This window comes from Falco punctatus, assembly GCF_963210335.1.
Source record: "Falco punctatus genome assembly, chromosome: 6".
Classification (NCBI taxonomy): domain Eukaryota; kingdom Metazoa; phylum Chordata; class Aves; order Falconiformes; family Falconidae; genus Falco; species Falco punctatus.
In genome coordinates this window covers 65,544,826-65,570,470 of record NC_137585.1, presented here as the reverse complement: position 1 = coordinate 65,570,470, position 25,645 = coordinate 65,544,826, and the positions used below count along the sequence as shown (strand labels likewise).

The window sequence follows — 25,645 nt, the reverse complement described above, 5'->3', positions numbered from 1 at the left end:
CCCTGAAATTATTTAATTCCCACCTCTGGCATATAAAACAGTTAAATTGCATTGAATTTTACAACACAACAAAAGGGAGAAAAAAAATCTCTTATGTTTTAAAATATATTAAGTCATTCACAACGTCTTGCAGAGAGGGATGCAAAATTTGCCAAGAGAAAAAGTGAAAACACATATTTTGGTAGCATAATGTAAAAAATATGCTGGTTTTCTTCAATAATAAATTTATTTTCTAAATCCTAGATTTTCTTTATGCATCTTAGGTCTCCAAACAAAGACCAAGAACCATTTGCTCCCCATTAATGACTACAAAGCTTAAGGCATGCCTTGTTTAAAAGTGGGGAGTGATTTTGTCAAACAACTCACAACACTTGGGTGTTCTTTCAGTCTTTGTTCATAGGATAATGTGAAAAATCTCATCTTTCACTTTTAAGATTGTTTGTAAACAAGGGCAAAATAATATGCATCATTGCAGCCTCCTAATGGAGAAAGCAGCCTACATGCACAGCACACATTCAAAAATATGAAGGCATGAATCAACTACTTAACTATATACTATATGGCCAGTTCTCCTGGCTTTTTTCTTTTCCTCCTCCCCCCCACCCCCCACCCCCGCCCACCCCCACCCACCCACAGTTTGTGCATTTGGCTGCTATGAAAACCTTTTTTTCTGGGAGAGCACCTTCACCTCAAATCTGACTTCTTATCTGTCTCTCTATAATCCATCCATAATTCTGCAGTTGGGCTCACCTCTAAGAAGTGGAAGATAGGGTCTTAAGTCCTGTTAGACCAAACAAGGATTCAGATGCTGATTTCATCATCCTTGAAACAATATTCTTATCCTAAACTGAAAAATGTTTTTTCAAAACCATGACCATTATTCAGTTGTGCCCTTTTGGGTGAGGACATGCAACTCCATTGTCAGTAGATCACAATGATCAGTATGAAACCTTGTTGAATATGATCATGATTTGTTTTGGTTTGGTTTTTTTCTTAGTGGTCTGGAAAGATCTCTGTTCCTGATTCTTATTCTTGGCAAACCTATTTTACTTGGTATATAGAAGCCTTGTATTATTATTTTCTAAGCAATAATTAGTTATAAAACAAGCTGAAGCCAGGAGATTTTTCTTTAGGCATTAGGGTACCCAAAATGGATGTTTTGACCCTGCTCCATCACTCTGACACCAAGAGATTTTAAAACTGGGAACAATTCTCATTTCTCAACACTGAGAACATTTTCCCCTAATCCCACTGAAGAAAAATGTGGACATATTGAAACTGTGTTATGCATCTTCTTCTTCATTCAGTCCTTATTTTACAATTACTTGCTTCTGTCTGGAATCATTGTCTACAGAACTTTGTATTATTTAGCTATATTAAAAACCTTGAGGTAAAGTACAGTGATCAGTAGGAGTCACTGGGAAATTTTGAACTCCTTAATTTGAATACAATGTTGATCTGCTGGAAACAAAGTATCTGGAAAAATAGTTCTATCCTTAAAATAAGGAGCAGAAAAAATTAATAAAAAAATAAAGAAACTGATGGAACACCCATGTTGATAAGTACAAAAATATAAGGGGAAACTTTAAAATTTGTAAATCTAGACTATAATTAGTTAAAAATAATCAGGAAAGTGTCAGTGTTAAAAAGATCTTTCTCAAGACTACATCTAATACAGCAAATAATAAAGTTAAATTGATATCCTATCATGTTTCTTTCTTTTTAATATACCACTTCTCTAATTAAAAATACTATTTCTCCTAATAAGATTTTTTTAACCTTTGCATCCTCCAGACTCACAGGAGACAAAGAATGAAATAGTTTGGTTTATGAAAGCTTAACCTTCTCTATGTATGTATGTTCATTAATAATTTGCAAGTCACAAGGTTTTGTCCAATTCAGGATAGAGAAAGCCTGTATAATACATATTTTTTCAAAAAAAACCCCACAAAAAACCCAACACGGCAAAAACCCAAACAAACCAGGCAAAATGTAGTTCTCTTCAATCTCTAAATGTGAGAGTGTTTTTAAGTAAACATACAGATTAGAGGAGTGAGAAGATTAGTAAGCAAGCAATGTTGCTGTGTTTGAGCTGTTCAAAATTATTCAAGTCAGAGCAAATTTTCTTTTTTTGTGTTACTCTCCTGATGCATGGATGATCCTGAGAAGTCAAAAGAGTGCAAGTCAGGAACAGGCCAGGCAGCATATGGTCAGTCTGGGTAATTCAGCGCAACTGGAAATCCTTAAGATAAATTCCATGACTGCATCTAATAATTAAAAAAAAACTCAATAATTTTACGGCCTTTAGCACTGCAAACCAAGTCTGTAAGGAATGGTAATCAAACATCACACTTCAGGGCATAAACTAATTGCCCAGTAGATCAGGAAATTATGTGTTGCTCCTATGCTACACAAATAGTTGGATGTTCTCTGAGATTTCATCACTTTTCCTGAAACAAGGGAAAACCAAGAATTGAGTGAACCTCCATCGTTGGATGGAGCTATGAAGAAATCCAACACGGTAAATGATGAGGTAAATGTTGCATTAATGTAAACCTCATTTCCCTGGGTAAGTCCATTATTTAACATATAGCATCTTTCCACTGTTATTCCTAAATAACTTAAATGAGAACTGTGCCTGAAAGAAATTAAAAGACATAGGAAAAGCCAATATTTCAGGGGTTTTGGCTGACAGAAATTTAGCTACAGAAGTGACTCTTTCCATTCATTACCCTTGAAGATTAAAATCAGAGATGGTGATCTGACCCCAGCTTTTCAGAGTGAAGCTGTTATGATGGTTAACCGGGAAAAGAGAAGAACATGTCAGGATGGATCCCCATCTCTACACAGAAACATATATTACAGGCTGTATCCTATTTTTCTTTCTTAAATGGCACAGAAAGAACAAAAGAAAGGAGAAAGCATCTTGCCTTAACGCTAGGATGCCTTTATTTCATTGTTTGCCTACAGGGCTGCCCTGAATCCTTGATCCCATTCCATCATAATACAAACAGCAATCATTTTTTCTTTAAAGAACAAAGTGTGGCCACTTGGGGGGGGGGGGGGGGGGGAGGGGGAGGGGGGGAGTGGAGGAAGGAAAGGATATGCCTCTCTTAACTCAGAAGGTCTTTACTAGGAAAAACCACCATCTGGGGGAGATTTGCAAGGACACATTTAAGTAGTGGTTATCAGGAGCTGGGAGGGTCTGTGAGAGAAAGGTCAAGTCTATACATATCCTAAGCATTTGCTACTTGCTGTTGCCAGGCAAAGGTTAGCAGGCTAAATGAACCTTATGTCTAACCCCATGCGGTATTTTTTGTGTTCTTATCTGAACTCCTGTCATGCTGAGCAGAGCAGCTCACACCTGACATTTTTCCCTTTATGGCCTTTTAAGCTACTAAGTCTGATTGGTATAGCATCCTTAGGGAGTGGGAAGACGTGGGGCAGGGCGGAGAAGAGGTCAGGCATTTGTAAGTCAGGAAAAGGATATCTCTCCATAGGCTTTCAGTCATCTGCATGGCTTTTTCTCTCCATCCCTCCCCTCAGTGACTAAAATCTGAGGTGACAATCTGATCCTCAGTCTTCAGGATCAGCAATTTTAGTGGCTGCCAGTGGAAAAAAACCCTCACCCTCTCTTTGTTAATGAAACATTTAAATCTGAGATTTTAATCACATGTCAGGACACTCAAAGTTAAGGTTGCCACAGCAACGCTACGATAAAGCTCTTTGCACATAGCAGTTAGTGAAATGCACAGTTTAATTAAAAATTGTCTCAATTATCTGACAGCTTTCATGCCCCCCCAAATACTGTTCGTCCCTCCACCCTCCCCAAATTTTCATTCAAATGAGGGGAAGGACAAGAGCTGCGCATCAGGCTGCTGAATACAGGGTCTGAGTCTGGGTCATGGCGACGGAGGCCAGTGCAATGCACACAGCATTTGCTTTCCACCTGGGCAGGTCTCTAAAATCATCATGAGTTGGCAGAAACAAAAGATGTCCTGGAGTCTAGGTGGAAAAAGAAAAGCAGATTATATCCTGTTTTCTGCTGCTATGAAGGACTTTTCTGTAATTGGCTTCTAACACAGAAGTAGGGATGTTTTGGGGACACAGTGTGTGGAAAGAAGCTGGGGTACTTTGCAGAGAGAAAGAAGAATCAACTTCTGAGGAAGCAGCATTGTCTAGTGGCTTGATGATCTTAAGTGGCAAGAAGACACTGACCAACAGTGACGAGTCAACTGTTTTGTCTCAAAAGAAGAAGAAATAGGGGCAATACTGATACTTACACGCTGCAGAATGATACTGTGGTGCTCAGTTTTTATTCATAAAGTGCTTCGGGACCCTCAATGAGAAATTGTTCGAGAAATGTCTCATTAGCACAGCAAGGTGATTTTTTCTTGTGCTTCCTGCAAGGCAGGCATCACTTCATGACCTTCCTCATCTCCACAGCATCTCCCTGCTTGGATGGTACCCGCGATGCTTTCCTGTCCCTTGGCGAGTTGCTGGTGTCCTTTGCCAGCAGCAGTAGGTTAGTGCCTGACTCAGTCCTGATGTAGTTAGAGCAGCCAGACATGGTGAGCATTGGGCTGTTCAACAGCCCTTCAGCATTCACCTTCCCTCTTCCCCCGCTCTATTTTCCAGTCTGAGGTCAGAACCCCCTGCTCTGTAGGTAGCGGCAACCGTGGCAGAGCAGCCCTTTAAAAGACTGTAAGAGAAGCAGATTTGACGTGGACTCATGGGGAAGGAGCCAACAGAAATGAGAAGAGGCAGCCAAAGGTTGCTCTGGCCTGCCAGCTGTAAAAACAATCCAAGTGACATGGCAATAAAATCCAGGCTTGGGAGCAACCTCCTCCGGCTCCTAGTGGTGTTGTCGCTTACCCCTCCCCGCTCCTGCCTGCTGCCTGCATAATGCCAGTGCGGAAGACGTAAGCCAGCTAGCGGGATGCATACGGCAGGGAACAAGGGTTGCACAGAGGGAGAGGAAGCTCTGCCTGGCAAAGGGCAGTGATAGTTGGGGTGGGGGGGTGGCAGTTACTGCAGGATGTTGAAATCGAGCTTTTAAAGTACATTTCAGCATAGCACGTTTGCTCCTAAGAAATCTAATATCCTTTGGGTCAGTGCAGGCCAACTGTTAGATATAAAGAATTCATAGCACTTGCAATCCCCAGATGAACCATTTTCAATTCTTCATGTTTCTGAAAAACCGTCGTGTCGATCTATCAGTGGTGGCTGTGCTGCATAACGAGGGCCATCTCCTGCTTTAATGCCAAAGTGTAAATATTGCATTGCAGCAAGCAGCAGTAGATAATGCATAATAATGAGCTGGGTTTGTTATGTGATGTGCTATCTAGAGCCCTTGGAAACAATGCATCAGCTTAAAAAAAAAAACCAAAACAGAGAGAGAGAGAGAGAGAGAAATATTTTCTCCAGAAAAAGAAAACAGCCTTTGTGCTGGATGTAGAAGGGAAGTAATCATTTACAATTCTGAAAAATAGATGGCATGGTCAGAAACATGAAGACAAGGATAAAATACCAATTCTGATCTGATGAGCCATTGGAGTCATCAGTAAAAATTCACTTAGACACCAGCAGAGCTCTAAGCAGAGTTGAATTTTCATGCCGGAAAGATGCATGTTTTTATATAGTCTCCTTGTTCTTATTTAATGGAACAGGAATTCTAGTCTCAGCACATGATTAAACATGATGAAATTAAATATCGTTTGAGCCAATAGTAATCAAGTGCTAGTTTCATGATTTACATAGTTAATTTTACCAGTTCTCATCAATGAGGCATTTTTTCTCTCTCAAAAGGCAAGGTGTGGCACTTTAACAACTGTCAATCATCTTGTATTGTAAGCTACAAACAGTTTAGGAATTACTGAACAGTGTTTGGCAAAGGCTAACAAAATCACATCAATGCAATGTGGAAATTCTGATTCATGGATCTTCATCCAAGAATTTTAACAACATGGGCCAAAACGAAGAGCAGTTTGCTCTCTTCTTAATGCATGTGATGTTAAAGTGTTTGTGGCAGAAAAGAAGCTAAAGGCTCATGTTCAAGTTTCTCAGTGCCAAAGAGATGCAATGTTTGCAGGTACTTGCATGAATCCCACCTGGTTCCCCAGTGCTCTCTTATAGGTCCCTTGCCCATACAACTCTTAGTAACTCAGATGGGGCTGAGTACTGACAAGCTGCTAAATATCATCAGTCTCCACTGTCAGCCGTGGGAACTGATGGAATTCTGCATCTTTCAGGATTCAATTCTGAAGGTGCCAGTGGTTTTATAATTCAATCCACCAAGAAACAGGCCGAAAAACCATTTCATACAGATCAACACACAGACTAGGCAGCAATATCTCTTGCTCATAGCAAGGCAAGAACCTATATGCCAAAGGTTCTGCAACATATATTTTTTCACAGGCTGTCATAGTGCTGTTTCCAAGTGTTTATTCCCTTCTGAGTTATCCAGGAGAGAGAGAATTTGGTAGGGAGGCCAACTTCAATGATTTTATTAATTAACTTTGCACTGAAGAAAAAGGTTTGTACTAACCCAATTCAATTCCAGGAAAACCCCCAAAAAACAATATTGCCTAAATCTTTGAAACATTTGTACAAAGTCTTGGATTAGTTTCATCTAAATTTAGCCATCTAAGATTTGGGATTAGTCTCATCTAAATTTAGCCATCTAAGATTTAGACACCTAGATTTTACCAATCATCTAGGTTTTCTCAATAGTGCATAGAGGCAGGTATATCAAAGGTAGAGAGCTAACTCTTTCTTTTGACTGTACAGAGAACTCAAATCCACTTTAGACCAATAATAAATCAGCTAATCACACCACAAAATTCTTCTGCACTTAATTTTAAAACTTTCAGATTTTTTTCCCCACCCCCCAGCACATGCTAATAAAAGATACAATGCAGTAAGTTCACCTAGGGGTTTACTTGAGCATTAGCAATGAAGATGAGCCTTAGCAGTAGATCACACTCCCTGGGAATTCAGTAAAGAGAAAGAAGTCTGTTTCAGAAAAAAAATACAGTTTGACTTATGACCTCAGAAATATAGCAACAAATATGTGACAATGTGAGATGCTTTAAATGGGTAAAACTAGGGAATGTTTAAAAAACAAAGAGGTTGTGTGTTATTGGGACGTCGGATAACAGAATCCAGGGACTTCCTGGGCATATGGATTACAAAGGAGTAAAAAAACGGGAGTGATTTAAAAAACAAACAAACAAAAACAAAAAGAAACCCACAAGTAACTGTATATCATATTTCCTATTTCCCATTTCTCATTCTGAAACAAATTTCTTTTAAACACAACCAATGGGAAAAAAAGACTCCTTGAACATAGTTGCTACCAGTTACCACTACTTTGTAAGAACTACAAAAATTTATCAGGCTCCATCTTAAATATAATCATGTTGATTGCTTATGGTACCTTCCTCATAAATTAAGGAGAGACAGCTTAAAAAACCCCCAACAACAACATAAGTCAAGACTTGCAAATTATAATGTTTAATATGGACATTAAATACTGCAACACAGCCCAATTTCCATTTCCACATCAAACTGGTGTGTTTTGTATGTTGGATTAGAAACTAACTGCTGATTATTATCCTGCCTATTGCTATTTGTTTGTATGATCTACTACCAGAGACTTTTAATTAGACAACTAATTTTGAATCCACTCAGGCATTACGCTGTTAGAAAGTCTGACTTGAATGCTGGTGGTTTTGGAAGAGTGTACGCAATGTGAGAAGGGGCACGTAAACAGAAGACAGTATAAGGGAAGGTGAAAATACAGGGGTTTGAAAACCTAAGTTAAAATACAGATAAAAAAGGAGGGAAGCTGTAAAGCAATTATTCTTCTAGTAAGAAGAATTATCATAGTCAAATCTTGGACCTGGCCAGTGATGATAGGTGAAGCTAACACACGGTCATAGAACAGTGCGTGGCAGTGCATCATTCTCTAGACGATGACCTCAAATTAGGACATCATTTTCATAAACCTCTACTGTCACTTGGACAAGTCTTTCTCCATTTTCATTCTGTGAAAGAAAAATGGAAGTTTTCAGTTTTGGAGGGATGTTGAGAAAAAAAAAGACTCATTCTTTTCAATATCTTCAGCTGTAAGATTGCATAATCACTTAAATATGGAATATTTTCTACCCAACAGTGGCAAAGTTAGGCCTGACCTATCCTGTATCCCTGTTTACTTTTTGTTCTGTGAATCTCCACAGAACAGAGAACAACTAATACATATAGGCTACATTCTTTCTAGTGCATTCCTTTGAGCTAAAATGGAATAAAGTTCTCAGTCCATCCTGCATTCTAATTTGATACTTAATCAACGTTGAGAATTTACTTACAGTAACAGAATTTAGGTACTACCTTTACTCTGGTAAGCAAGATACATTTTGGAAACAGAACCATTTTCAGTCCTGAACAGTTTTCAAAGATTTCCCCATAATTAAAAACACAGACAGCTTTCAGATAGCGTGTAAATATGGAAAACAGTTCTTCAACTCTGCTAAAGGTAAGCAAACATTTTATATCCATTGATCTTTGCATATAGATTGTTAGAAGTACCAAATAATCTCCCTGAAGTCTAACTTTGTGCATTTTATTTGGTTCAAAAAATGAGATTTTTGTCATATTCAAATATAGAGATATCTGATGTCACAGGTACAGTTTTTTAAGTTATCAATAAGTAGCCTTAAGATTTCAAAATTACCATTTCTGTACCTTAATATAATTTTAGTCTTAACTTTAATATAAAAAAAATGTTATCTCATGAAAAAAATCTTACCTCTTTAGTGGAAAAAAAAAATCTTCTGTGATTTCCATCGATCAAAATGTAGATATTAGCAAATTAGTAACATTTTCAACTTGTGTGAAAACTTATTTAGGCATTTCATACTGTATTTAAAGAATTCTGGATTCTGTCCAGTGACCATTGCTGTGAGTGGAAGATTTACATAAATTCACAAATGCCTTTAAAGGAAAAGTAGGCCTTGGAAGTGCAAAACATCATAGAAGTTAATGAGTTCTGTTTAAGATAGTGTCAAGTGTTCATCTGGGAAACTACACATCATTTGGATGAATTAAGATCAGCTTCTATATTAAAACAGAGTACAGTGCGCTGCTGGATTCTAAGAAAATACTGGTTTCGTGCTCAAAACACACACTTAGAAGCCAAGAAATCTTCAGTTTTATTATCATTTCAGCTAATGAGTCCCAAGGTGGTCACAGAAGTTTAATACATCTCTCTCTGTTTGTATATCTGATATTTATTGTGATACATTACTAGCATGAGAAATAGTTAAAATGCAGTGTACAGTTTCTCTAAAAATTTTCTCAGAAAAAAATAATAAATCTGTTTTGTCAAAGCCAAAATTGAAAAACAAATAAAAGCAATGGTAAAATATTTTATGTAAGGAATATTCAAACTTAGATTTTGCACTTATCAGAAAAATGTCCGTTATATTTCATTTGAAGGGAAACAAAAAGAAAAATAAATGGACACTTTATTGAGATTATTATTTTTTTTAATTTAAACAAGAACTTTCTAGTTAATTTGTGTTAGTGTTCAACTCCCAGGACCTCTTCTAGGAGGTATCCATTTTTAAATTTCACCAAATTATTTTGTTACTGCAAATTGGTTTTACCTTTCATTATTGCTCTGCCTGGGAGGCATGAAAGAAATATTACTGTGCAAATAATCTATGTTTGGCTAGTCATAACACATAGACTAAATAGTACTCATCAATTAAAAGCTTTGAGTGGCAATTCTCTTTAATATTTACTAACTATAGACACAAAATTTAATTTACTATCTATAGACACAAAGTTACGACTAATGGTATGACAGACATAAACTTAAATGTATTTATAAAACAAGTGGAGAAACTACTGGCCTTAAAATACCTTCTGACAGAAAATACCCAGAGTATGACTGATATAACCAGTAATACTGGGTTTGAGTTTCTATTTGTAAGAAAACTGAGTACAACTCTGTATCAAACCACTTTTGTTGTCAATAGACCCTGGAAACATCATGTGTCTTCCAGCCTTTCCTAAAAGAAGGCTAATAGATAAAGAAAAAGATGTTCCTTTGCTGTCAGAGTGCATCACACTTCTTTTCCATCCTGCAAAGCGGAACCTGTGGCTTGAGGAGCTCTGATTGTCATTTTGGGCAATTGGGTAAGTGGTGGTTTCACAAGGCATTTATATGAATGTCTCCAATGAGCTGTGAGATAGCAGGAGTTCATCTGCAGGCTGCTAGACCAATTCCAGACATCAGTCGAGGTCAGAGGCCTATAAAATATTTACATTCCCTTTTTCATCTCTAGAATATCAAGTGACTGCACACTCTAGAGATGAGTACTACTCACTAACTACTGTTACCATCTGAGGACTCTCTGTCCATCACTAGATCTTTTACATTTAGTGAAATCATTGCTTACACAGAGTGATTTCCTTTGACACCCTCTAACACAGAGTATTTTATTAACAGAGTTTGAGGATTTGCCAGGATACCAGGATCTCAATCTTTCCGATCCAGACTTTAATGGAGATCATATTTTCTGATATCAAATCTTACGTAAGAAATGTTCCCAAGGTGAATATTAAAATATATAATGATGCATGGGAATAGTAAAGCAAACTGCATGAGGATGCACTCTTCTTACCCATTTCAAGATTCAGACAACCTGCCTCTGCCGCTGAATGAAGCATGCAGAACAAATTTGAAAAGAAATACAAAACAGCCTTGGGTCAGTCAGTCAATCGGCTCTTGAAAGATGGTGTTGGACCTTTTTGCTCAGAAGTGTCCAGCCTGGCATTTAAAATTCCAGTTATCATGTCCATAACTTCTTCAGAGCCACACAAGATACTTTAAGTACTGTCAGACTTAGTGGAGATGGCAGCTAAGTATGTTATGCTGATACCAGCCAAAAAAAGGTATTTTGAAAATCAGGATGCTCTAGTGATGACATAGGAACTTGGGTTAAAGAAAAATTCTTTCTTGTTTTCAAGCTGTGGATAGGGTAGATTTAGATCATCATGATAGGTCAGCCACTCCTCCCAGTTCTGTATCATCAGCAAACCTGCTGAGGGCACACTCTGTCCCTGCCTCCAGGACAGTGATGAGAAGCTGAACAGGACCAGACCCAGCACTGACCCCTGGGGAACACCACGAGCTACAGGCCTCCAGCCAGAGCCTGCACCGCTGGTCACAGCCCGCTGAGCTCTGCCGCTCGGCCAGTTCTCAGCACACCTCACTGCCCACCCACCTCACTGCCCACCCACCTCACCCACACTGCCTGAGCCTGCCCATGGGGATGTTATGGGAGAGTGTCAAAAACCTGGCTGAGGTCAAGATAGACAACATCCTCTGCTCTCCCCTTGTCTAACCAGCCAGTCATTCCACCGTAGAAGGTGATTAGGTTGATCAGGCATGATTTCCCCTTGGTGAATCCATGCTGACTACACCTGATGACCTTCTTTGCCACCACATGCTTAGAGATGACTTCCAGCATCAGCTCTTCCATCACCTTTCCAGGTGACTGGCTTGTAGTTTCCTGGGTCCTCCTTCTTGCCCTTTTTGAAGACTGCAGTGACACTGGATTTCCTCCAGTGCTCAGGCACCTCTCCTGTTCTCCATGACCTTTCAGAGATGACAGAGAGTGGCTTAGCAGTCACACCTCCCAGCATCCCCTGGCATGAATCCCATTGGGGCCCATGGATCTGTGGGTGTCAGTTTTGTTTAAATGATCTCTAACCTGGTGTTCCCTGACCAAGAGAAAGACTTCCTTTCTGCAGACTTCCTCTCTTGCCTCCAGGGTCCGGGATTCCTGAGGGGTGGCCTTGGCAGTAAAGACAGAAGCAAAGAAAGCATGCAGTAACTCTGCCTTCTCTGTACCCTTTGTCACCTGAGCACCCACCTGATGAATGCATCAGTGAGACCACATTCTTCCTTAGTCACCCTTTTCCAGCTGATGTCCTTGAAGAAGCTGTTCTTGTTGTCCTTGACTTCCCTCACCAGTTTTAATTCCAAATGGACCTCACCCTTCTTCATCGCATCCCTGAATGTTCTGACAATGTTCCTATATTCCTCCCAAGTGGCCTGTTCCTTTTTCCACATTCCGTAAACTGCTGCTTCTGTTTGATGTTTGCCAGGAGCTCCTTGCTCATCCATGCAGGTTTCCTGCCAGGTAATGAAAAATATTTCTCCTAAACCATTTATTATCAAAAGAAAACCAAATCAGGAGAAAAAATTCCTAGAGGGACAGCAGCAATTCTGTGATTTAACTAGAGTGCCTGATTGCCATGGGTTAACCCCAGCTGGCAGCCCAGCCCCACACAGACACTTTTCCTCTCTTCCCCAGTGGCTTGGGGAAAGAATCAGAAGAGTAAACATGAGAAAACTCATGGGTTGAGATAAAGATGCTTAATAAGTCAAACAAAAGCCATGCATGGAAGCAAAGGAAAACAAGGAATCCATTCACCACTTCCCATTGGCAGGGTGGAGTTCAGCCATCTCCAGGACAGCCGGGCTTCATCACGTGCAATGGTTATTTGGGAAGACAAGTGCCATTTCACTAGACATTTCCCCCTCCCTTCTCCTTCCTCCAGCTTAATATACTGAGTATGACACGGTAGGGTATGGGATATCCCTCTGGTCAGTTGGGGGCAGTTGGCCTGGCTGTGTGCCCTCCCAACTTCTTGTGCCCCCCTACCTACTCACTGGTGGGGTGAAGAGCAGAAAAGGCCATGGCTCTGTGTTAAACGCTGCTCAGCAACAACAAAAACATCCCTGTGTTATCAACACTGGTTTTATCACAAATCCAAAACATGCCAACTACTATGAAGAAAATTAACTCCATCCCAGCCAAACCCAAACCACTGATAAAGCCTGGTTCCCTTAGTCCTGTTCTTAGTTCAAGATCACAGAGCTCTAGTGCTTCTTAAAAAATACATGCATCTAGAGAAAAGTAGACTTGTCAACAGATAAAAAACAGCACTTAGCAATCTGAGCAAGCCCTGGGTGGGGGAAAAAAGGATATCACTCAACAATTTAGAATTCATACATTATAATGGAACAACATGATCATTCAACATGGCAAGAAGCAGCTGATTTTTATGACTAAAACAACACTCCACATAAAATTCTGACATATCAATTTAACAATGTTATTTGCTTCTGCTCTGAATTTTTGGACTGATGCTGTTTATGCATTTTCAAAAACATCTTGAATTAATATTCAGTGTTTACTAAGCCTGTTGGATTTCCTGATGTAATTTGCATTAGCTCATAGCAGCAGGGGCCTTGGGAGTGACAGTACCAAAGAATTAAATAGTAAACCAAATGTTTTTATCTGTTAAAAATAGGGTCTCTTTCACTTTTACTTCATGATCATCTGTCGAAAGATGCAAAAACATAGAAGTCACATCCATTCTTGATTCCATTGCTAAATAAAATTGTAGCTCATTGTTGTAGGATAGTATTTTAATGACAACATATTTGAATACCAGTGATTACTGAGTATTAGACAATTTTCCGTGATGAAATCTTCAGCCTCATCATGCTTTTTACTAGGGGCTTCTGAACTCTTTCAACTAAGCCAAATATCCAGCAAAGAAGGATGCATTTGTAGCATTAAAATCCATGTTGGGAGATCTGAGATTCAGGCCTATCCCAGACAAAAACCTTTTTTGGCAACCTGTTTTATAACCTTGGAGAAGTCACTTAATCTGCTTGCAACTGGGTTTTGTCTACTAAATGTCTCATTTGTTTGCAGGCTACATTACTGCAGGAAAGATTGGGAGCTGTTACATGAACTCATATCTGTACAGCAGATGTTAGGATGGGCCAGTTCTTCTATTAAGGTATTTTTCTTTTGTAAATAAATTATGAACCTTGACCTATTAGTCATCACCCTTAAACTCCAACAGAAACAATAGTCATAAACTTTTATATTTAATGCTTCACATTGCCTTGGTGTGTGTTGATTTCCATCTTAGAATAGGATTGGCATTACAAACCTTACATGGTTCAGAGAGACATTCCAGAAACCATCACACCATAAAGCTGTGTGCTAAGGTTCCAGCCCAAATGGTTTCTGTATAGTAGATCAGTGTGAGTTTGCAGTATCAGCCCTGGATACCTGCATATCTATGATGTCACATGTCTTCAGCTTACCTCATGCACTGAAGTTATTGAAAGCCATAACCTGATAAAGATAGGCTGACAGCTACCTTGCTGATAAGGCCACCATTTCTATCATCAGAAAGCCATGGATACCTCACACACCTATTTTTAAATCACTGAATTACACCCTGGAAGAGGTCTTGGGCCAAAGTCTTCACAAAGAAAACTTTACAAAATGTCACTAATAGCTTGTATCCCTTAATATAGAGTCTGAGTAAGCATTTCATGTTCTCTGTACACCTTTCCTACTTAAGAGAAACTGAAAAATTTTCACTGGACATGCTGATATTAGGTGGCATTACAAGTCAACTTCTTTAATGAAAATAAGCTCTTTGCAGGGCAAGGAGCTTTTGCATTCATGAGATAATAGTTTAACAGTGGTGCACCAGTTAGGTGAATAATGAAAGACATTGTCAAATGTATTTAAAAATACTGAGAAACTCATCAAATAAATTATTTAATCAATGTTACAGTACCTATCTGTGTAGGTATTTCTACCTCTAAGGTAATCATATTTTTATTATTAAATTATTAATGATGCTTTCATGCCTGAGGCCTTATGGAATACTCCCTAGCAACTTTTATCTAAGGATCTCATAATGATTCACAAAGATTAAGCATCAAAACATCCCTATGAAGAAAGTAGGCTGTAGAGTATAGTTGTACTGTATGGAATTGTATACAACTGTAAATGTAAACCTAGCACTCACTCAAATGAATTTGATTTTTTATTCCTCATGCTTCAGCAGCTTGAATCTTAAATGTTCAGTTCTTGTAATTTGTGGAGGAATCTCTAGGAAAAAAAAAAGAGAAATAATATCTCAAAATCATTGAGTCTAAATAATTTTCAATTGACTATTTCATCACCAGTCATCTTTTCTCTGGGACCTGAGGAGTTCATTAACAGCTCTCCTTTTACAGCACTATGACTAGTTAGAAAAGGAAGAAGGGCTTCTTCTGAGGTAGTTTTGTGGTAGGTGTTTGAACATAAGGTCAGTGCCTTTGACCTAAGTTCCCAAATAGATGGGAAACCTGTGCTATGTTTTAATACATGTTGCAGTTTTTGATGACCAGGTCAGTGGTATCAGAAACTTACAGTACCATTCATATGAATATTATGATCTTCCTTAATCTCTATTGAAAATGGGAGTTAATATCTGCTGAAAACACAAATTTTAGTTTACAGTAATGAGCTTGGCCTCCCCACTGTTTAGAGAGGGATGAAACCATCCATTTTCTCAAGTGCTCAGTAAACTTCTGGCAACTTCTGGGAACAAACAGCTCATGTCAAGTGCATCTAGCATCCCTCCTGGTGACTGCAGTGAGACTTTGTGTTTTGAAAATAAGCAGATGCCCATTTTACTAAAGGCTTAAACTGAGGCAGGGATCTTAAATGACTTCTCTGAGCTAATAGGGTCTGTAGCAGAAACATTCCCAGTACTGCGTTACAACTACCAGGTTGGTTTTGCTGTTTTCCTTTCTCTTTTTGTTCGAGAAATATAAATTAAAGTGCCACCAGCCTGCCAACACCATCTGAGCAGACCTAGGGAAACAGAACATCGGTTTTATATGCATATATTCCAGGCTTACTAGCATCTTGCCCTCAGCTTTTTCTCTTGTATGACAAGCACGATCAAAAATACAGAATCCAAGTAAAACAATACCCACAAAATCTTGCCACACAGCTGTACAGAAAGAACTTGTCTGAACACAGCAGGAAAGCAGTGCATGCAGCATGCTGCTCTTGAGCACAGAGGTTTCATTTCTGATCTGGACAGTCAAGTTGGGAATTGTATCTGTGATAATAATAGCATCAGACAGTGAAGCTATTTTTAAAAGAACTGCCTGCAGGCCAAAGGGTAGCCCCCAAGGGGAAAAATAATCAGCTCTGCCTTCATTACATTTAAGCCTACAGCACTGCCAGGGCCTGATAGTACCAGCCAGTATTCATTTAACATAAGGAAAGAGAAGTAAAAAATAAATACAGGAGAAAGATAAGTATGCATCAGATGGACAAACATCCCTGATTCTAGAGTTAAATTTTGCATGGTTGAACCAAAGCCCAACATAAAAGACTTGGATGCAAAACTCATCTCCCTTGGACACCCACAACATTAGAAAACATCAGCTCCAAAGGCAAATGTTTCTATGGAGTTTAATGGATGCAAGGAAGAGCCTGCTGCCTAGTTTTTAAACTGACAACACAGTCCCCAGAAATCTTTCACTTATTTTGAAAATCCCCGAAGAAGAAAAAGGTAGAAACCATCTCATACAACTTTTAACTGTCATGTCAAGCTAACCAGTAAGACTGTTATTGTAGTCAAAAGAAATAGGCAAGTAGGCATTCATAGGTTCCCAGGACTGAAGGATAATTCAGGTTGGCAGGACCTCAGAAGGTCCTCTTATCCAACCTCTAGCTCAGAGCATTCCTAGGATTCTTATGGTCTTACCCTAAAGTGACAGTCTAAAAGGATGAGGTATGTAGTATCATGTAGCTGATGCTTCTCAGAGAGCCAGGGAAACTGGATCCAATGTGGATGTCTGCATCATGGACATCTAAAAGGGGCAAAATGGATCTCATCTCCAATGCCTACTTACATGTTTTTTTCTGCAGATGCAGAGGTCACAGAAGGAAGAAGTAAGAATTTTGCAGAAATAACTCAGCTTGCCCAAAGGTAAAGGAACACAGCAGAGAGCTACAGGTCATGTAGGTAAAGGCAGAAGTTGTTTCACCTGAAACTTCTGCGATCATAATTCTGTAAATGCAAACAAGTCATAGGGAGTTCCCCTAATTTTGAAGTGCAGCATCACAGACTTTCTGTGCAAGCAAAGCAGGTCCAAAACCTCTTAACATGACTTCTAGCAAATCCTTGCATTTTGAATTCTTATTCTTTAAATGTTGATTTGAAACACTAAACAAAGCTCAATCTGGCTAGATTAAGGCTGTGATTTTTAGAACGTAGTTGGGAATCCTGAACCCAGTCCCAATGGCAATCTAATATGAAAACAAAGCAATTTCTATTTGTAAGTGATCCATTAAGCATGCAGAATATAAAATTCTAGTTGTTGTACCACTAAGTTGCTTGATTGTCACAGCTTGGCATTTTGCATTGGTTAGCTGTTACAAAGAAAGAAGTGTATTTTGAAAAGACTACCTGAGACATAGAGAACTAACCTATATTGCTTCCAAACTCTTTCCTGCAACTACAAAATAATGACAAAATAAAGACTCATAGCTACTTTCCTCTGAACTTACTAGTCAAACAGTGTTGGTTTCAGATACTGGTGATATTTTACAGGAATTGGTCTAGAAAGGGATATGGGGATATGGGGACATAGTAGACTCTTGATATTAAGTAGTGAAATTAATTTTAATAATATTCAATTGTTTCTTCTATTGCCTTTTAAATGGCTGCATGCACTGACACAGGTCACTGAAGAAATTTTGTCACTTAAATAGTTAAATAAAAATTAATAAACACACACTCAAAGAGTTGTGAAGGTAGTAAGCCAAAACTGAGATCCCAAACACTAACTGCAAGGAGAAGAAATAGTGGATAATTTCTTAGCCAATTAATACCTACTTAGAAGCTTATGCCCTGGTGTGCACATGTAATTCTATTTAATGTTAATGAAACATTATGTGCATGCTATGGAGAAGGCTAGACTTCTTAAGAGGGGTTGTTCAAATTGTTTCCTACAGATACAGGTCAAAGATTAATCATTCAATTTGGCTTCATCCACATTACAAAGAAAAAAGAAAAAAAGATAAAAAAGAAAAAGAAAAGAAGTAGATATTAACAACAATACACGGTACTTAACTGCAAAAGCTGCAGCTAGAAGTGTTATTCTTACTATTTCTTTGTCAAGTTTTCAGACCATCAATGTCATTTCATTTCCCAAGTAAAAGAAAAAAGTGACAGATTACTGTGATGAAATGTTAAGGTTACTTGCACAAGTGTAAAAAGAGCTCAGAATCTGGAGATTCATCATTATACATGATATTGATTCTTGCACTGGTTAAATAAACAGAAAAAAAGCAAGACTTGAACAGAGGGTCTAAAGACTGCAGTGATGCATAAGCAATAAGAGATTAGTTCTGTTTTGCTTGATTTGAGTAACTACTAGGCAGTTGTAGAGTTCAATAAACTGATATGGTTCTTATAATTGGATGTCAATGGCTTATTCACCACAAGAGACAAAAACATAAACCCATCAAAGCATTCTCCACTAGATTTTGTTTCCATTCATATATGTAGATCTTGTTTTCTACTCAGATGTAACCATTAACTGTATCTGAGTGTCAGGAATAGAGGACCCAGCTTTCTGCTGGCTTTTGTCTTACTTGGTTATTTACATTTGGACTTCATGTTTGAAATACCACTTGATCAAATCAGTAGCTAATCAAGGCGGTAGCCTTGTATTTCTTTCAGTAGGTGTAAATGACCAAAGCAAAATGCAAGGAAATAAAAAACAGGAGATATTAATCATATTCTAATGTAAATACTTTCCTTTGGTCATATGAATTATATTTTGAAATTACTGTATTGAGGATAAGGAAAGTCTAGATAGGTAGTTCAGATGATAGAGACACATACAGCCTTCATTTAGGATTTGATTTAGTTGCCTAAACCCAAGCATTTTATGTCATTTAAAATGCCCTGGGATAACCAGAACATCTGTGCTGGCCTGGAAGGTGTAATGCAAGAGGCATGGGAAAACCATACCTCTATTGGAAGGGCAGATGGAAGTCAAATCCTAGGAAATCTGAAACGGCATCAGATATCTATGTTTGAGTAACCAAGAAGAGCCCTCAGACACACACATTTTGGAGTATGAATTTTCTATACATAGCCATCTACATGACAGCTGTAAGTCTAAGATCTTTTATAGTAGTTGGAGACCTATGTCTTGTCTTGTTTACTCACACATGGATACAAAGTGATGTTTGAAATGCCCTAGATTATTATCCTGGTGTATCTCCAGCTGCCAGTCCAGAAGGACCTGCATCTTCCATACCAAGATAATGTTTTGGACTCCTTAGTTCATATTAAAAGACATTAGGAGTTAGGGGTATCTCAGTGAATAAAATCTAGTTAATATACCTAAGGATAGCTTTGAGAACTAATAATCTCAGTCAACCTACCTTGGGTCATTTATGACATAAAAAAACCCAAAACAAAACCAAACCACGATCCTTCAGACGTCATTGACAGTATTGGTTAGAGGTCCTTTGACTATAATACCCTTAAACACAAAATGTAACATGTAGACACCTCAATGTACACACCTACATGTGTGTCTTAGCTGTGCTCTTTATCCTCTCACTCAAATTAAATTAAGTGAATTCAGACTGAATGCTGTTTGAGATGTCAGTTCTTTATAATGTGGTAGGCTATCCCTCTCCTGGGCACGCATGCCATGGACTCACTAGAGTTCATTTGCTGCTTCTCGATTTCTGTTTTCTACTTTTGCCAGTTACTCACCCATTGCAGAAGTTCTGTCAGAAACATGATCACATTATATGAGGACCCAAACAACAAACCTAAATCAAGAATAACATTGGCTTTGTAACATTAAGAATCCTACAGCACTGTAGAAATTACTCTTCCTGCACACTTAACACAACCTATAGAATAGTGATAGCTTGAATAGACAGGGAGTGAAAAAATGAGTTTTTGTTTGGTTGATCGGTTTGAGGTTTTTCCCTGAGTGGATTAAGGGTAATGCTACAAATAATTTGTGGGATAGATTTCATGAGGTTTTGATAGTAGGGTTTAGGAGGCCTTTAACTTCAAAATAGGGATATGGCTGCAAAAGACAGGTAGAAAGGTCACAGGTGTGGATCTGGGGTTGTACTAGTGATGACAGATGCATACAGAGGGAAGGACTATAGTTTGGCAAGGCAGGGAGAGGTAAGAAAAGCTGAGGTATGCTCATAATAACCGAAGTATGTTCTTATGTTTGCTTCTGTCTGATGATGTCATATGTCACTTACAGCTGTGAAAGACTGAAAACAGAAGGAAACCATGCAGTTGCCTCCTCTCAGGACATCCAGTCCATGGTCTAGTTTCTCTGGCCTCACTCTTCCAGTCATGCCTTGTGAGATCTTTTCCCTGCACTCTGTTTCAGTAGTTCCCTTCTACATGATCAGCCTGGAGCTAAGTAAGACAGCATGATGAAACAGTCAAAGTTCTTCAGGTGAGCTCAGAGAGGACTGCCCGAGACAACAGAAAATGTTGGAAAATGATACCTAAATGAAAATGTTTTGCCAAGCATCAAGGTTTGAGATGATAATTCTTCTGTTATTCATAAAAAGTCACCTATTTGGCAGCCAGATCTTTAAGGACCAAATTCTACCCTATTTAACCTCCATGAAAACCCATATTTTCTATTAGGAAAGAGGTTTTTCTGAAGGAAAAAAAAGAACATTTTAAAAAAGGAAAATTATAGGATAAGAAAACCAGTCCTAAGAACTACCGTATCATCTGAGTGGTTTGCTTAATGTATTTTGGTGTTTAGAAGCAAAGTATTTTTACTCCCATGAACCCATAAAACCTGCACCATATTTCTATGTCTTTACTTTGCTCTTTACTCTTAATGTTAAATTAACTTCAGCTAGACCGCTGAGTTTCTGACTAATACTCTCAAATCAGCCCCAGTTCTGCATTTCAGTCTCTATCAGTGCTGCAAAACATTGTCTCCTGAGGGAAAGCAACAGTTGGCATTTTTAAAACCTAGAAGCAAGTGTTTGAGTTTGATGAGGCTATAAACTCACTGACTGATGTTCCGTGCTCAGCGGGAGAATGGGTACAAGGAACAAAAGAGTCTCCAAGGAAAGAGTCTGCTCAGTGTCCAGACCCAGTAAATCCTTTGCTGCTTCCTGAGGTTGCAAACAAGGCTGCTGATTACAGGCAGTTTTATCCCAGGGTCTTTATCACTCTTCCTGACAGTTTGAGATTATTTATCAGCAAGACCTAATATCTTAAGCATTTTTAGCAAGTTGTCTTCTTGAATACACTGCAAGAGTTGATGCAGACAGCCAACACAGTATTCCACAAGGGGAAAAAATTCTTTAATAAACCTGATATTTCTCTATATAATAGTCCATCAGTGATATTTCTGTAATGAAGCATTATTTGACAGATCCAGACTATGGCAGGATAACTTAGCATGGCTCTGAAAGCAAGCTTTCAACCCTCAGGAGGTCAAACTGACTACATCCTTTTAATGCTTAGGCATGGAGCAAGGCAATGACCTAAGAGCTGTGAGAAATAAAGAAACATTCTGTCATTTCTGCCTTTCTGATTAACTCCCTGGGTTTCTCCTGTGGAGATTTTCCAGTCAAAGAACACCTTCTGCCTGACACCAACACATGCTGCTTATGTGACATAAGAAAATGCAGGAAGTTGTCATCTGCTCTCCGAGTGTAAAAAAGTGGGGAGTGATTTTTCTTCAAATTTGTAACACAACTATTGTTATAAAGGAGTAGGTTTATGCTTTTGGCCAAGCAAGAGGAGGTAAAAGGGGAAAAAGAAATTTTGCTGTTGATTGCAGTAGTTTAAGAATTTCATTGGAAAAGTAATTTAATATAAGAATTCATCTTTTCATACAATTCTGAAGTTATTTGTCAGTGCTATGGAAAAAATGAACTCTTTCTGTGAGACGGGATTGCACAACACTGTAAAATGCTGGAAATGCGTCCATGGGTGTTCATTCCCAGGGACGGCAGCTCTCCTCACCAAAGCTACCTGATGCTTTCCAAGTGAGGCAGTACACATCTATTATTCAGCCTATTAAAATCAGTGGGCTGCTTCACCTGTGCTGTGTCACATTAGTTTCTTTAAATAAGCCAAGACTTATTGAGACTGTACAAGAGAGATCACACCTGGGTTGCAGCCAGGCCACTTGGAGACAGAATTTGAGAAAGAGAGTTTTAATAATCTCTTTCTTTGGAAATGTAGCCTGGTATCTTTTTAGGGGAGGCGTCAGACAAATGAGATCTTCATGTAACCTCTTTGGGCAGTGAGCACTGGAGGTTTCCTCTGCGCTTGTCTGTAGTGAGTGTGATTCGTTAGTGTGAAACAGTCACTCAGACTTTTAGCTCAGGAGGTCTCAGGTCAAACATTGGTGTGTCAGACATCAGAACTGCTGAGCTCACTGATAGTTCTTGTGCTGGAAACAGTGAAGGTGGCAATCAGCAAAACTGTCTGGCAAAAATACGGCCAGTCTCATCAGGGCAGCCACAGTTTACAGTCCTGGATAGTTCTCCGATTTTGGTTGTATAGCCAGCCCATAAGCTTTCTTGTTTGGTGTAAGTTGGAAATGGATTAGAAAAGTCCTCTACAAACCTGTCCTGGGCTAACACCATGGGTACAAACATTCCCAGCAAAAATCCAGGACAGATGTGTGTTTACTCCTTACATACACTGAAACAGCGCATAGCTATTTCTTTCTAGTGATCAGGAGGGAGAGGATAGCTGGCATTGGAATCATCCTATTTAGCACACAACCAAGCACAAATAATCACTCACCTCCTGAAAGATATAAGCCTTGTGACAGAGGTGATATACAGCATGGAAGGAGACAGACAGACAGGTCGAGACAATATTTATTTATTTATTTGTTTGGTTTTTTATTTCCCTCACAGGAGCAGCATTTTCAAATTCTGACAATGCTGGTGGAAAAACTATTTTGTCCAGCACTAAAGCACAAGGGTGACAACATAAGAAGAGCCACACAGAGAGGCAGAAAGACCACATAACCCTGTGAATCCTGTCCTTGACAACATCCCGCAGCAAATATTTAGGGAAGAATCTAAGCACAAACCAAGATGCAGTGATACATCCGTGGAAACTGCAGTTTAGGGACTTCTGGGGAAAAGAGGGTTTTTGTAGTTAACAGAGTTTGTTGGAGTTTCCTTCTATGGATTTGTGAGGTTACTATTTGAACCTAAGCATACACTTAACATCTGCAGCATCAAAAAGCATGGAGTTCACAGATGTGCTCAAAGGCTTTACACACTGTATAAAGAAGATTGTTTCTGTTGCATATCACTACTTCATAATGTCACTGCATGTCTTCTAGTTCTTGTGCTGGAGGAGATAGCTAGGAGTCAACCCCTATTTACAGTTATCAATCCCCTGACACTCAAAGTTATGTAGATTTCTACCATACCACATTCAGTCACCTTTTTTCCACAAAAAAAGGATCCTAGTCCATTTAGCTGTTCCTCACACAGAAACCACACCATCTTTGATCACACTTTGTTGATTTTCTCTGGACCCATTTTATTTGTAGTATGTCTTACCTGAAAAGGAGAACCAGACCTGTACTATTCAAGGTAAAGATATATGGTAGTTTAATAAAGAATAACAAAATTTTCTTCATAGTCTTCCATACTTTTCTAATAATTGCCAAAATTCACTTTGTTTTTTAACCACTCCTAAACATTGATCCGGTGTTTTCAGCTAAATATTGATTATAAGCTCAGGATCTAATTTCTGACAGTGCAAGTCAGTTGATCATTACATATGTAAAGTTGACGGTTTTCTCTCAAGTGCATTTCTTTACATTTATCTACACTGAATTTCATTTTAACTCATCATTTATCCCTAATTATTCTGTATTTTTTTATTATCTTGAGTAACAAAGGTGACCAACCACTTCCACTGCCATTTGAAATCTTATCCAGAACATGTATGTTGCACAGTGAGTCCTGACGTAACCTGAATGAGACATTTCTAATTCTTTTCTCACTTGTGAAAGAACATTGTTCTCTGTAAAATATGAGAAACATTGTTCTCTGTAAAAAAGCTCTTCACGTTTCTTACAACTGAAGAAGGGTAGATTTGTTTTGTAAACTCTACGACATACTTGGAAACTCTATTGACATTTGAAGGTCCAATGGATTCCTTTTGCTAGTAAATGAGTTTAGAGTTGTTTGTTTTTGTCTTAAGGTATCCAAACCATGCAGACTAAACTGCCCTTCCAGAACTATTACCAAAGTTACTTGTCAAGTAATTGCCCTAGCAAGGAAGCGACAGGCATCTGGGAACAAGATTTCTTATCTCACTCAAGTCCACATCACGCCATTTTATGGCAAAAATTGAGCCTGTCAAGGTAACATGAACAACACAATTAAAGGTAATTAGCCCAGAAGGAAAGTCATTGCCACAAAGGCATCTGGGAAGTCTGCAGTCTGAGAAAGGTCAAGATAGTCACTCGAAATGGACATATAATTTGCCTATTTAGATCACAAGCTCTTCTGGTCTCACAGAAAGTCAAGTACAATGACCTCTTTTTGTGCCTTTGAGTGTTAGAGTGAAAAAATGTGAATACATGTAATGATAAATATAATGATAAAGGTGACCCCCAGTGAAGGACCTGAGCTAGGTGAGGAGGTTATTTTCTTCCTGGGGCCATGAACTTAGTGTAGACATAATAGACAAAGTTCAAGGAGCTCATAATCACTTCAAAGAAACCTCTGATTATGGATTACAAGGTTTGGCCTTGTTTAAAACCAGCAGCAGTCACAATCTTCATCCCTTGAGCACAATGTGGTAAGTATATACTTGCATTTATTCCTAAACTGTTAGTTTATTAGGTTAATTGGACAATGAAAGACATTCCTTCCTTTATGAAAGTTCTGCTGGCTTATGTTTCAGGTTTGGCATCTCGACCTTAGGTATTGAACTTTGCCTCTTTCCCGTCCCATGTCAGTCTGTAGAAGCAATATGAGCAAGTGCTTTCTAACCCACCTAAAATAATCAACCTCAAATTGAGGAAAGCGGGGCAGTTACTCAGAGAGAAAGCCCACATTAAAAGGTACATTCAATGCTAACAAGCATCACAGAAAGCTCTATCTTTTCACTTGGCATGCCTCAAACTGTGCATCTTTCCATTTGGTAGTCTGTTGGGATTAGTCGCATGGGAATGACTGATTTAGAAGCAGTGACCTGGCCCAAGTCCTCTAGCAGCCTTATCTCTCACATAAGTCCTTGTACTCAATGGATTCAGCACTACTAATGGTTGCTGAAAGCTGCCATCTCCTTCAAAGCGCTACACCTGAAATGAAGACGAGCAGTCCTGTACTAGGCTAACAGAGGCAACCTTGGGGAGTAGTTATGCACTCATTTCAAACACTTGAAAGAAGAACAAAAAATATGAAGTTGTTATTGAAGTATAATTAAGATGGCTTTTCAAGTACAGTGTAACCTTAAACCGAAGGAGTAAGGGAGTTAAAATGGAACAATTTACAAAGCAGTAAAAGCTCCCCTGCATGAGGCATTTTGCATGCACAGAATTATAGGATTAGAAACCATTCAACCAGTCCAGCGCCTGTGTAGAAGGAGGTTTGTAAAGGAATTTTAAAATGTTTTTCTGTTGAAAAAGGAGAGAATTGAGAAAAGGCCGAGAGAGGAGAGTATGTGT

General features: G+C 38.7%; 1 protein-coding gene across 3 annotated transcripts in view; it reads right to left on the bottom strand.

The window, feature by feature from the left end:
* LOC308065748 (uncharacterized protein) overlaps positions 1–25,645 on the bottom strand; it is a 172,084-nt gene that overhangs the window by 78,268 nt on the left and 68,171 nt on the right. For 2 of the 3 annotated variants that reach the window (XR_013928906.1, XR_013928907.1), the window contains exon 3: positions 17,604–25,645. This exon is cut by the window's right edge. The exons of the other annotated variant lie outside the window; for it this stretch is intronic. The gene's annotated coding sequence lies outside the window, so the exon portion shown is untranslated. Of the gene's footprint in view, positions 1–17,603 lie in introns of those variants that run through there. 3 annotated transcript variants of the gene reach the window in all.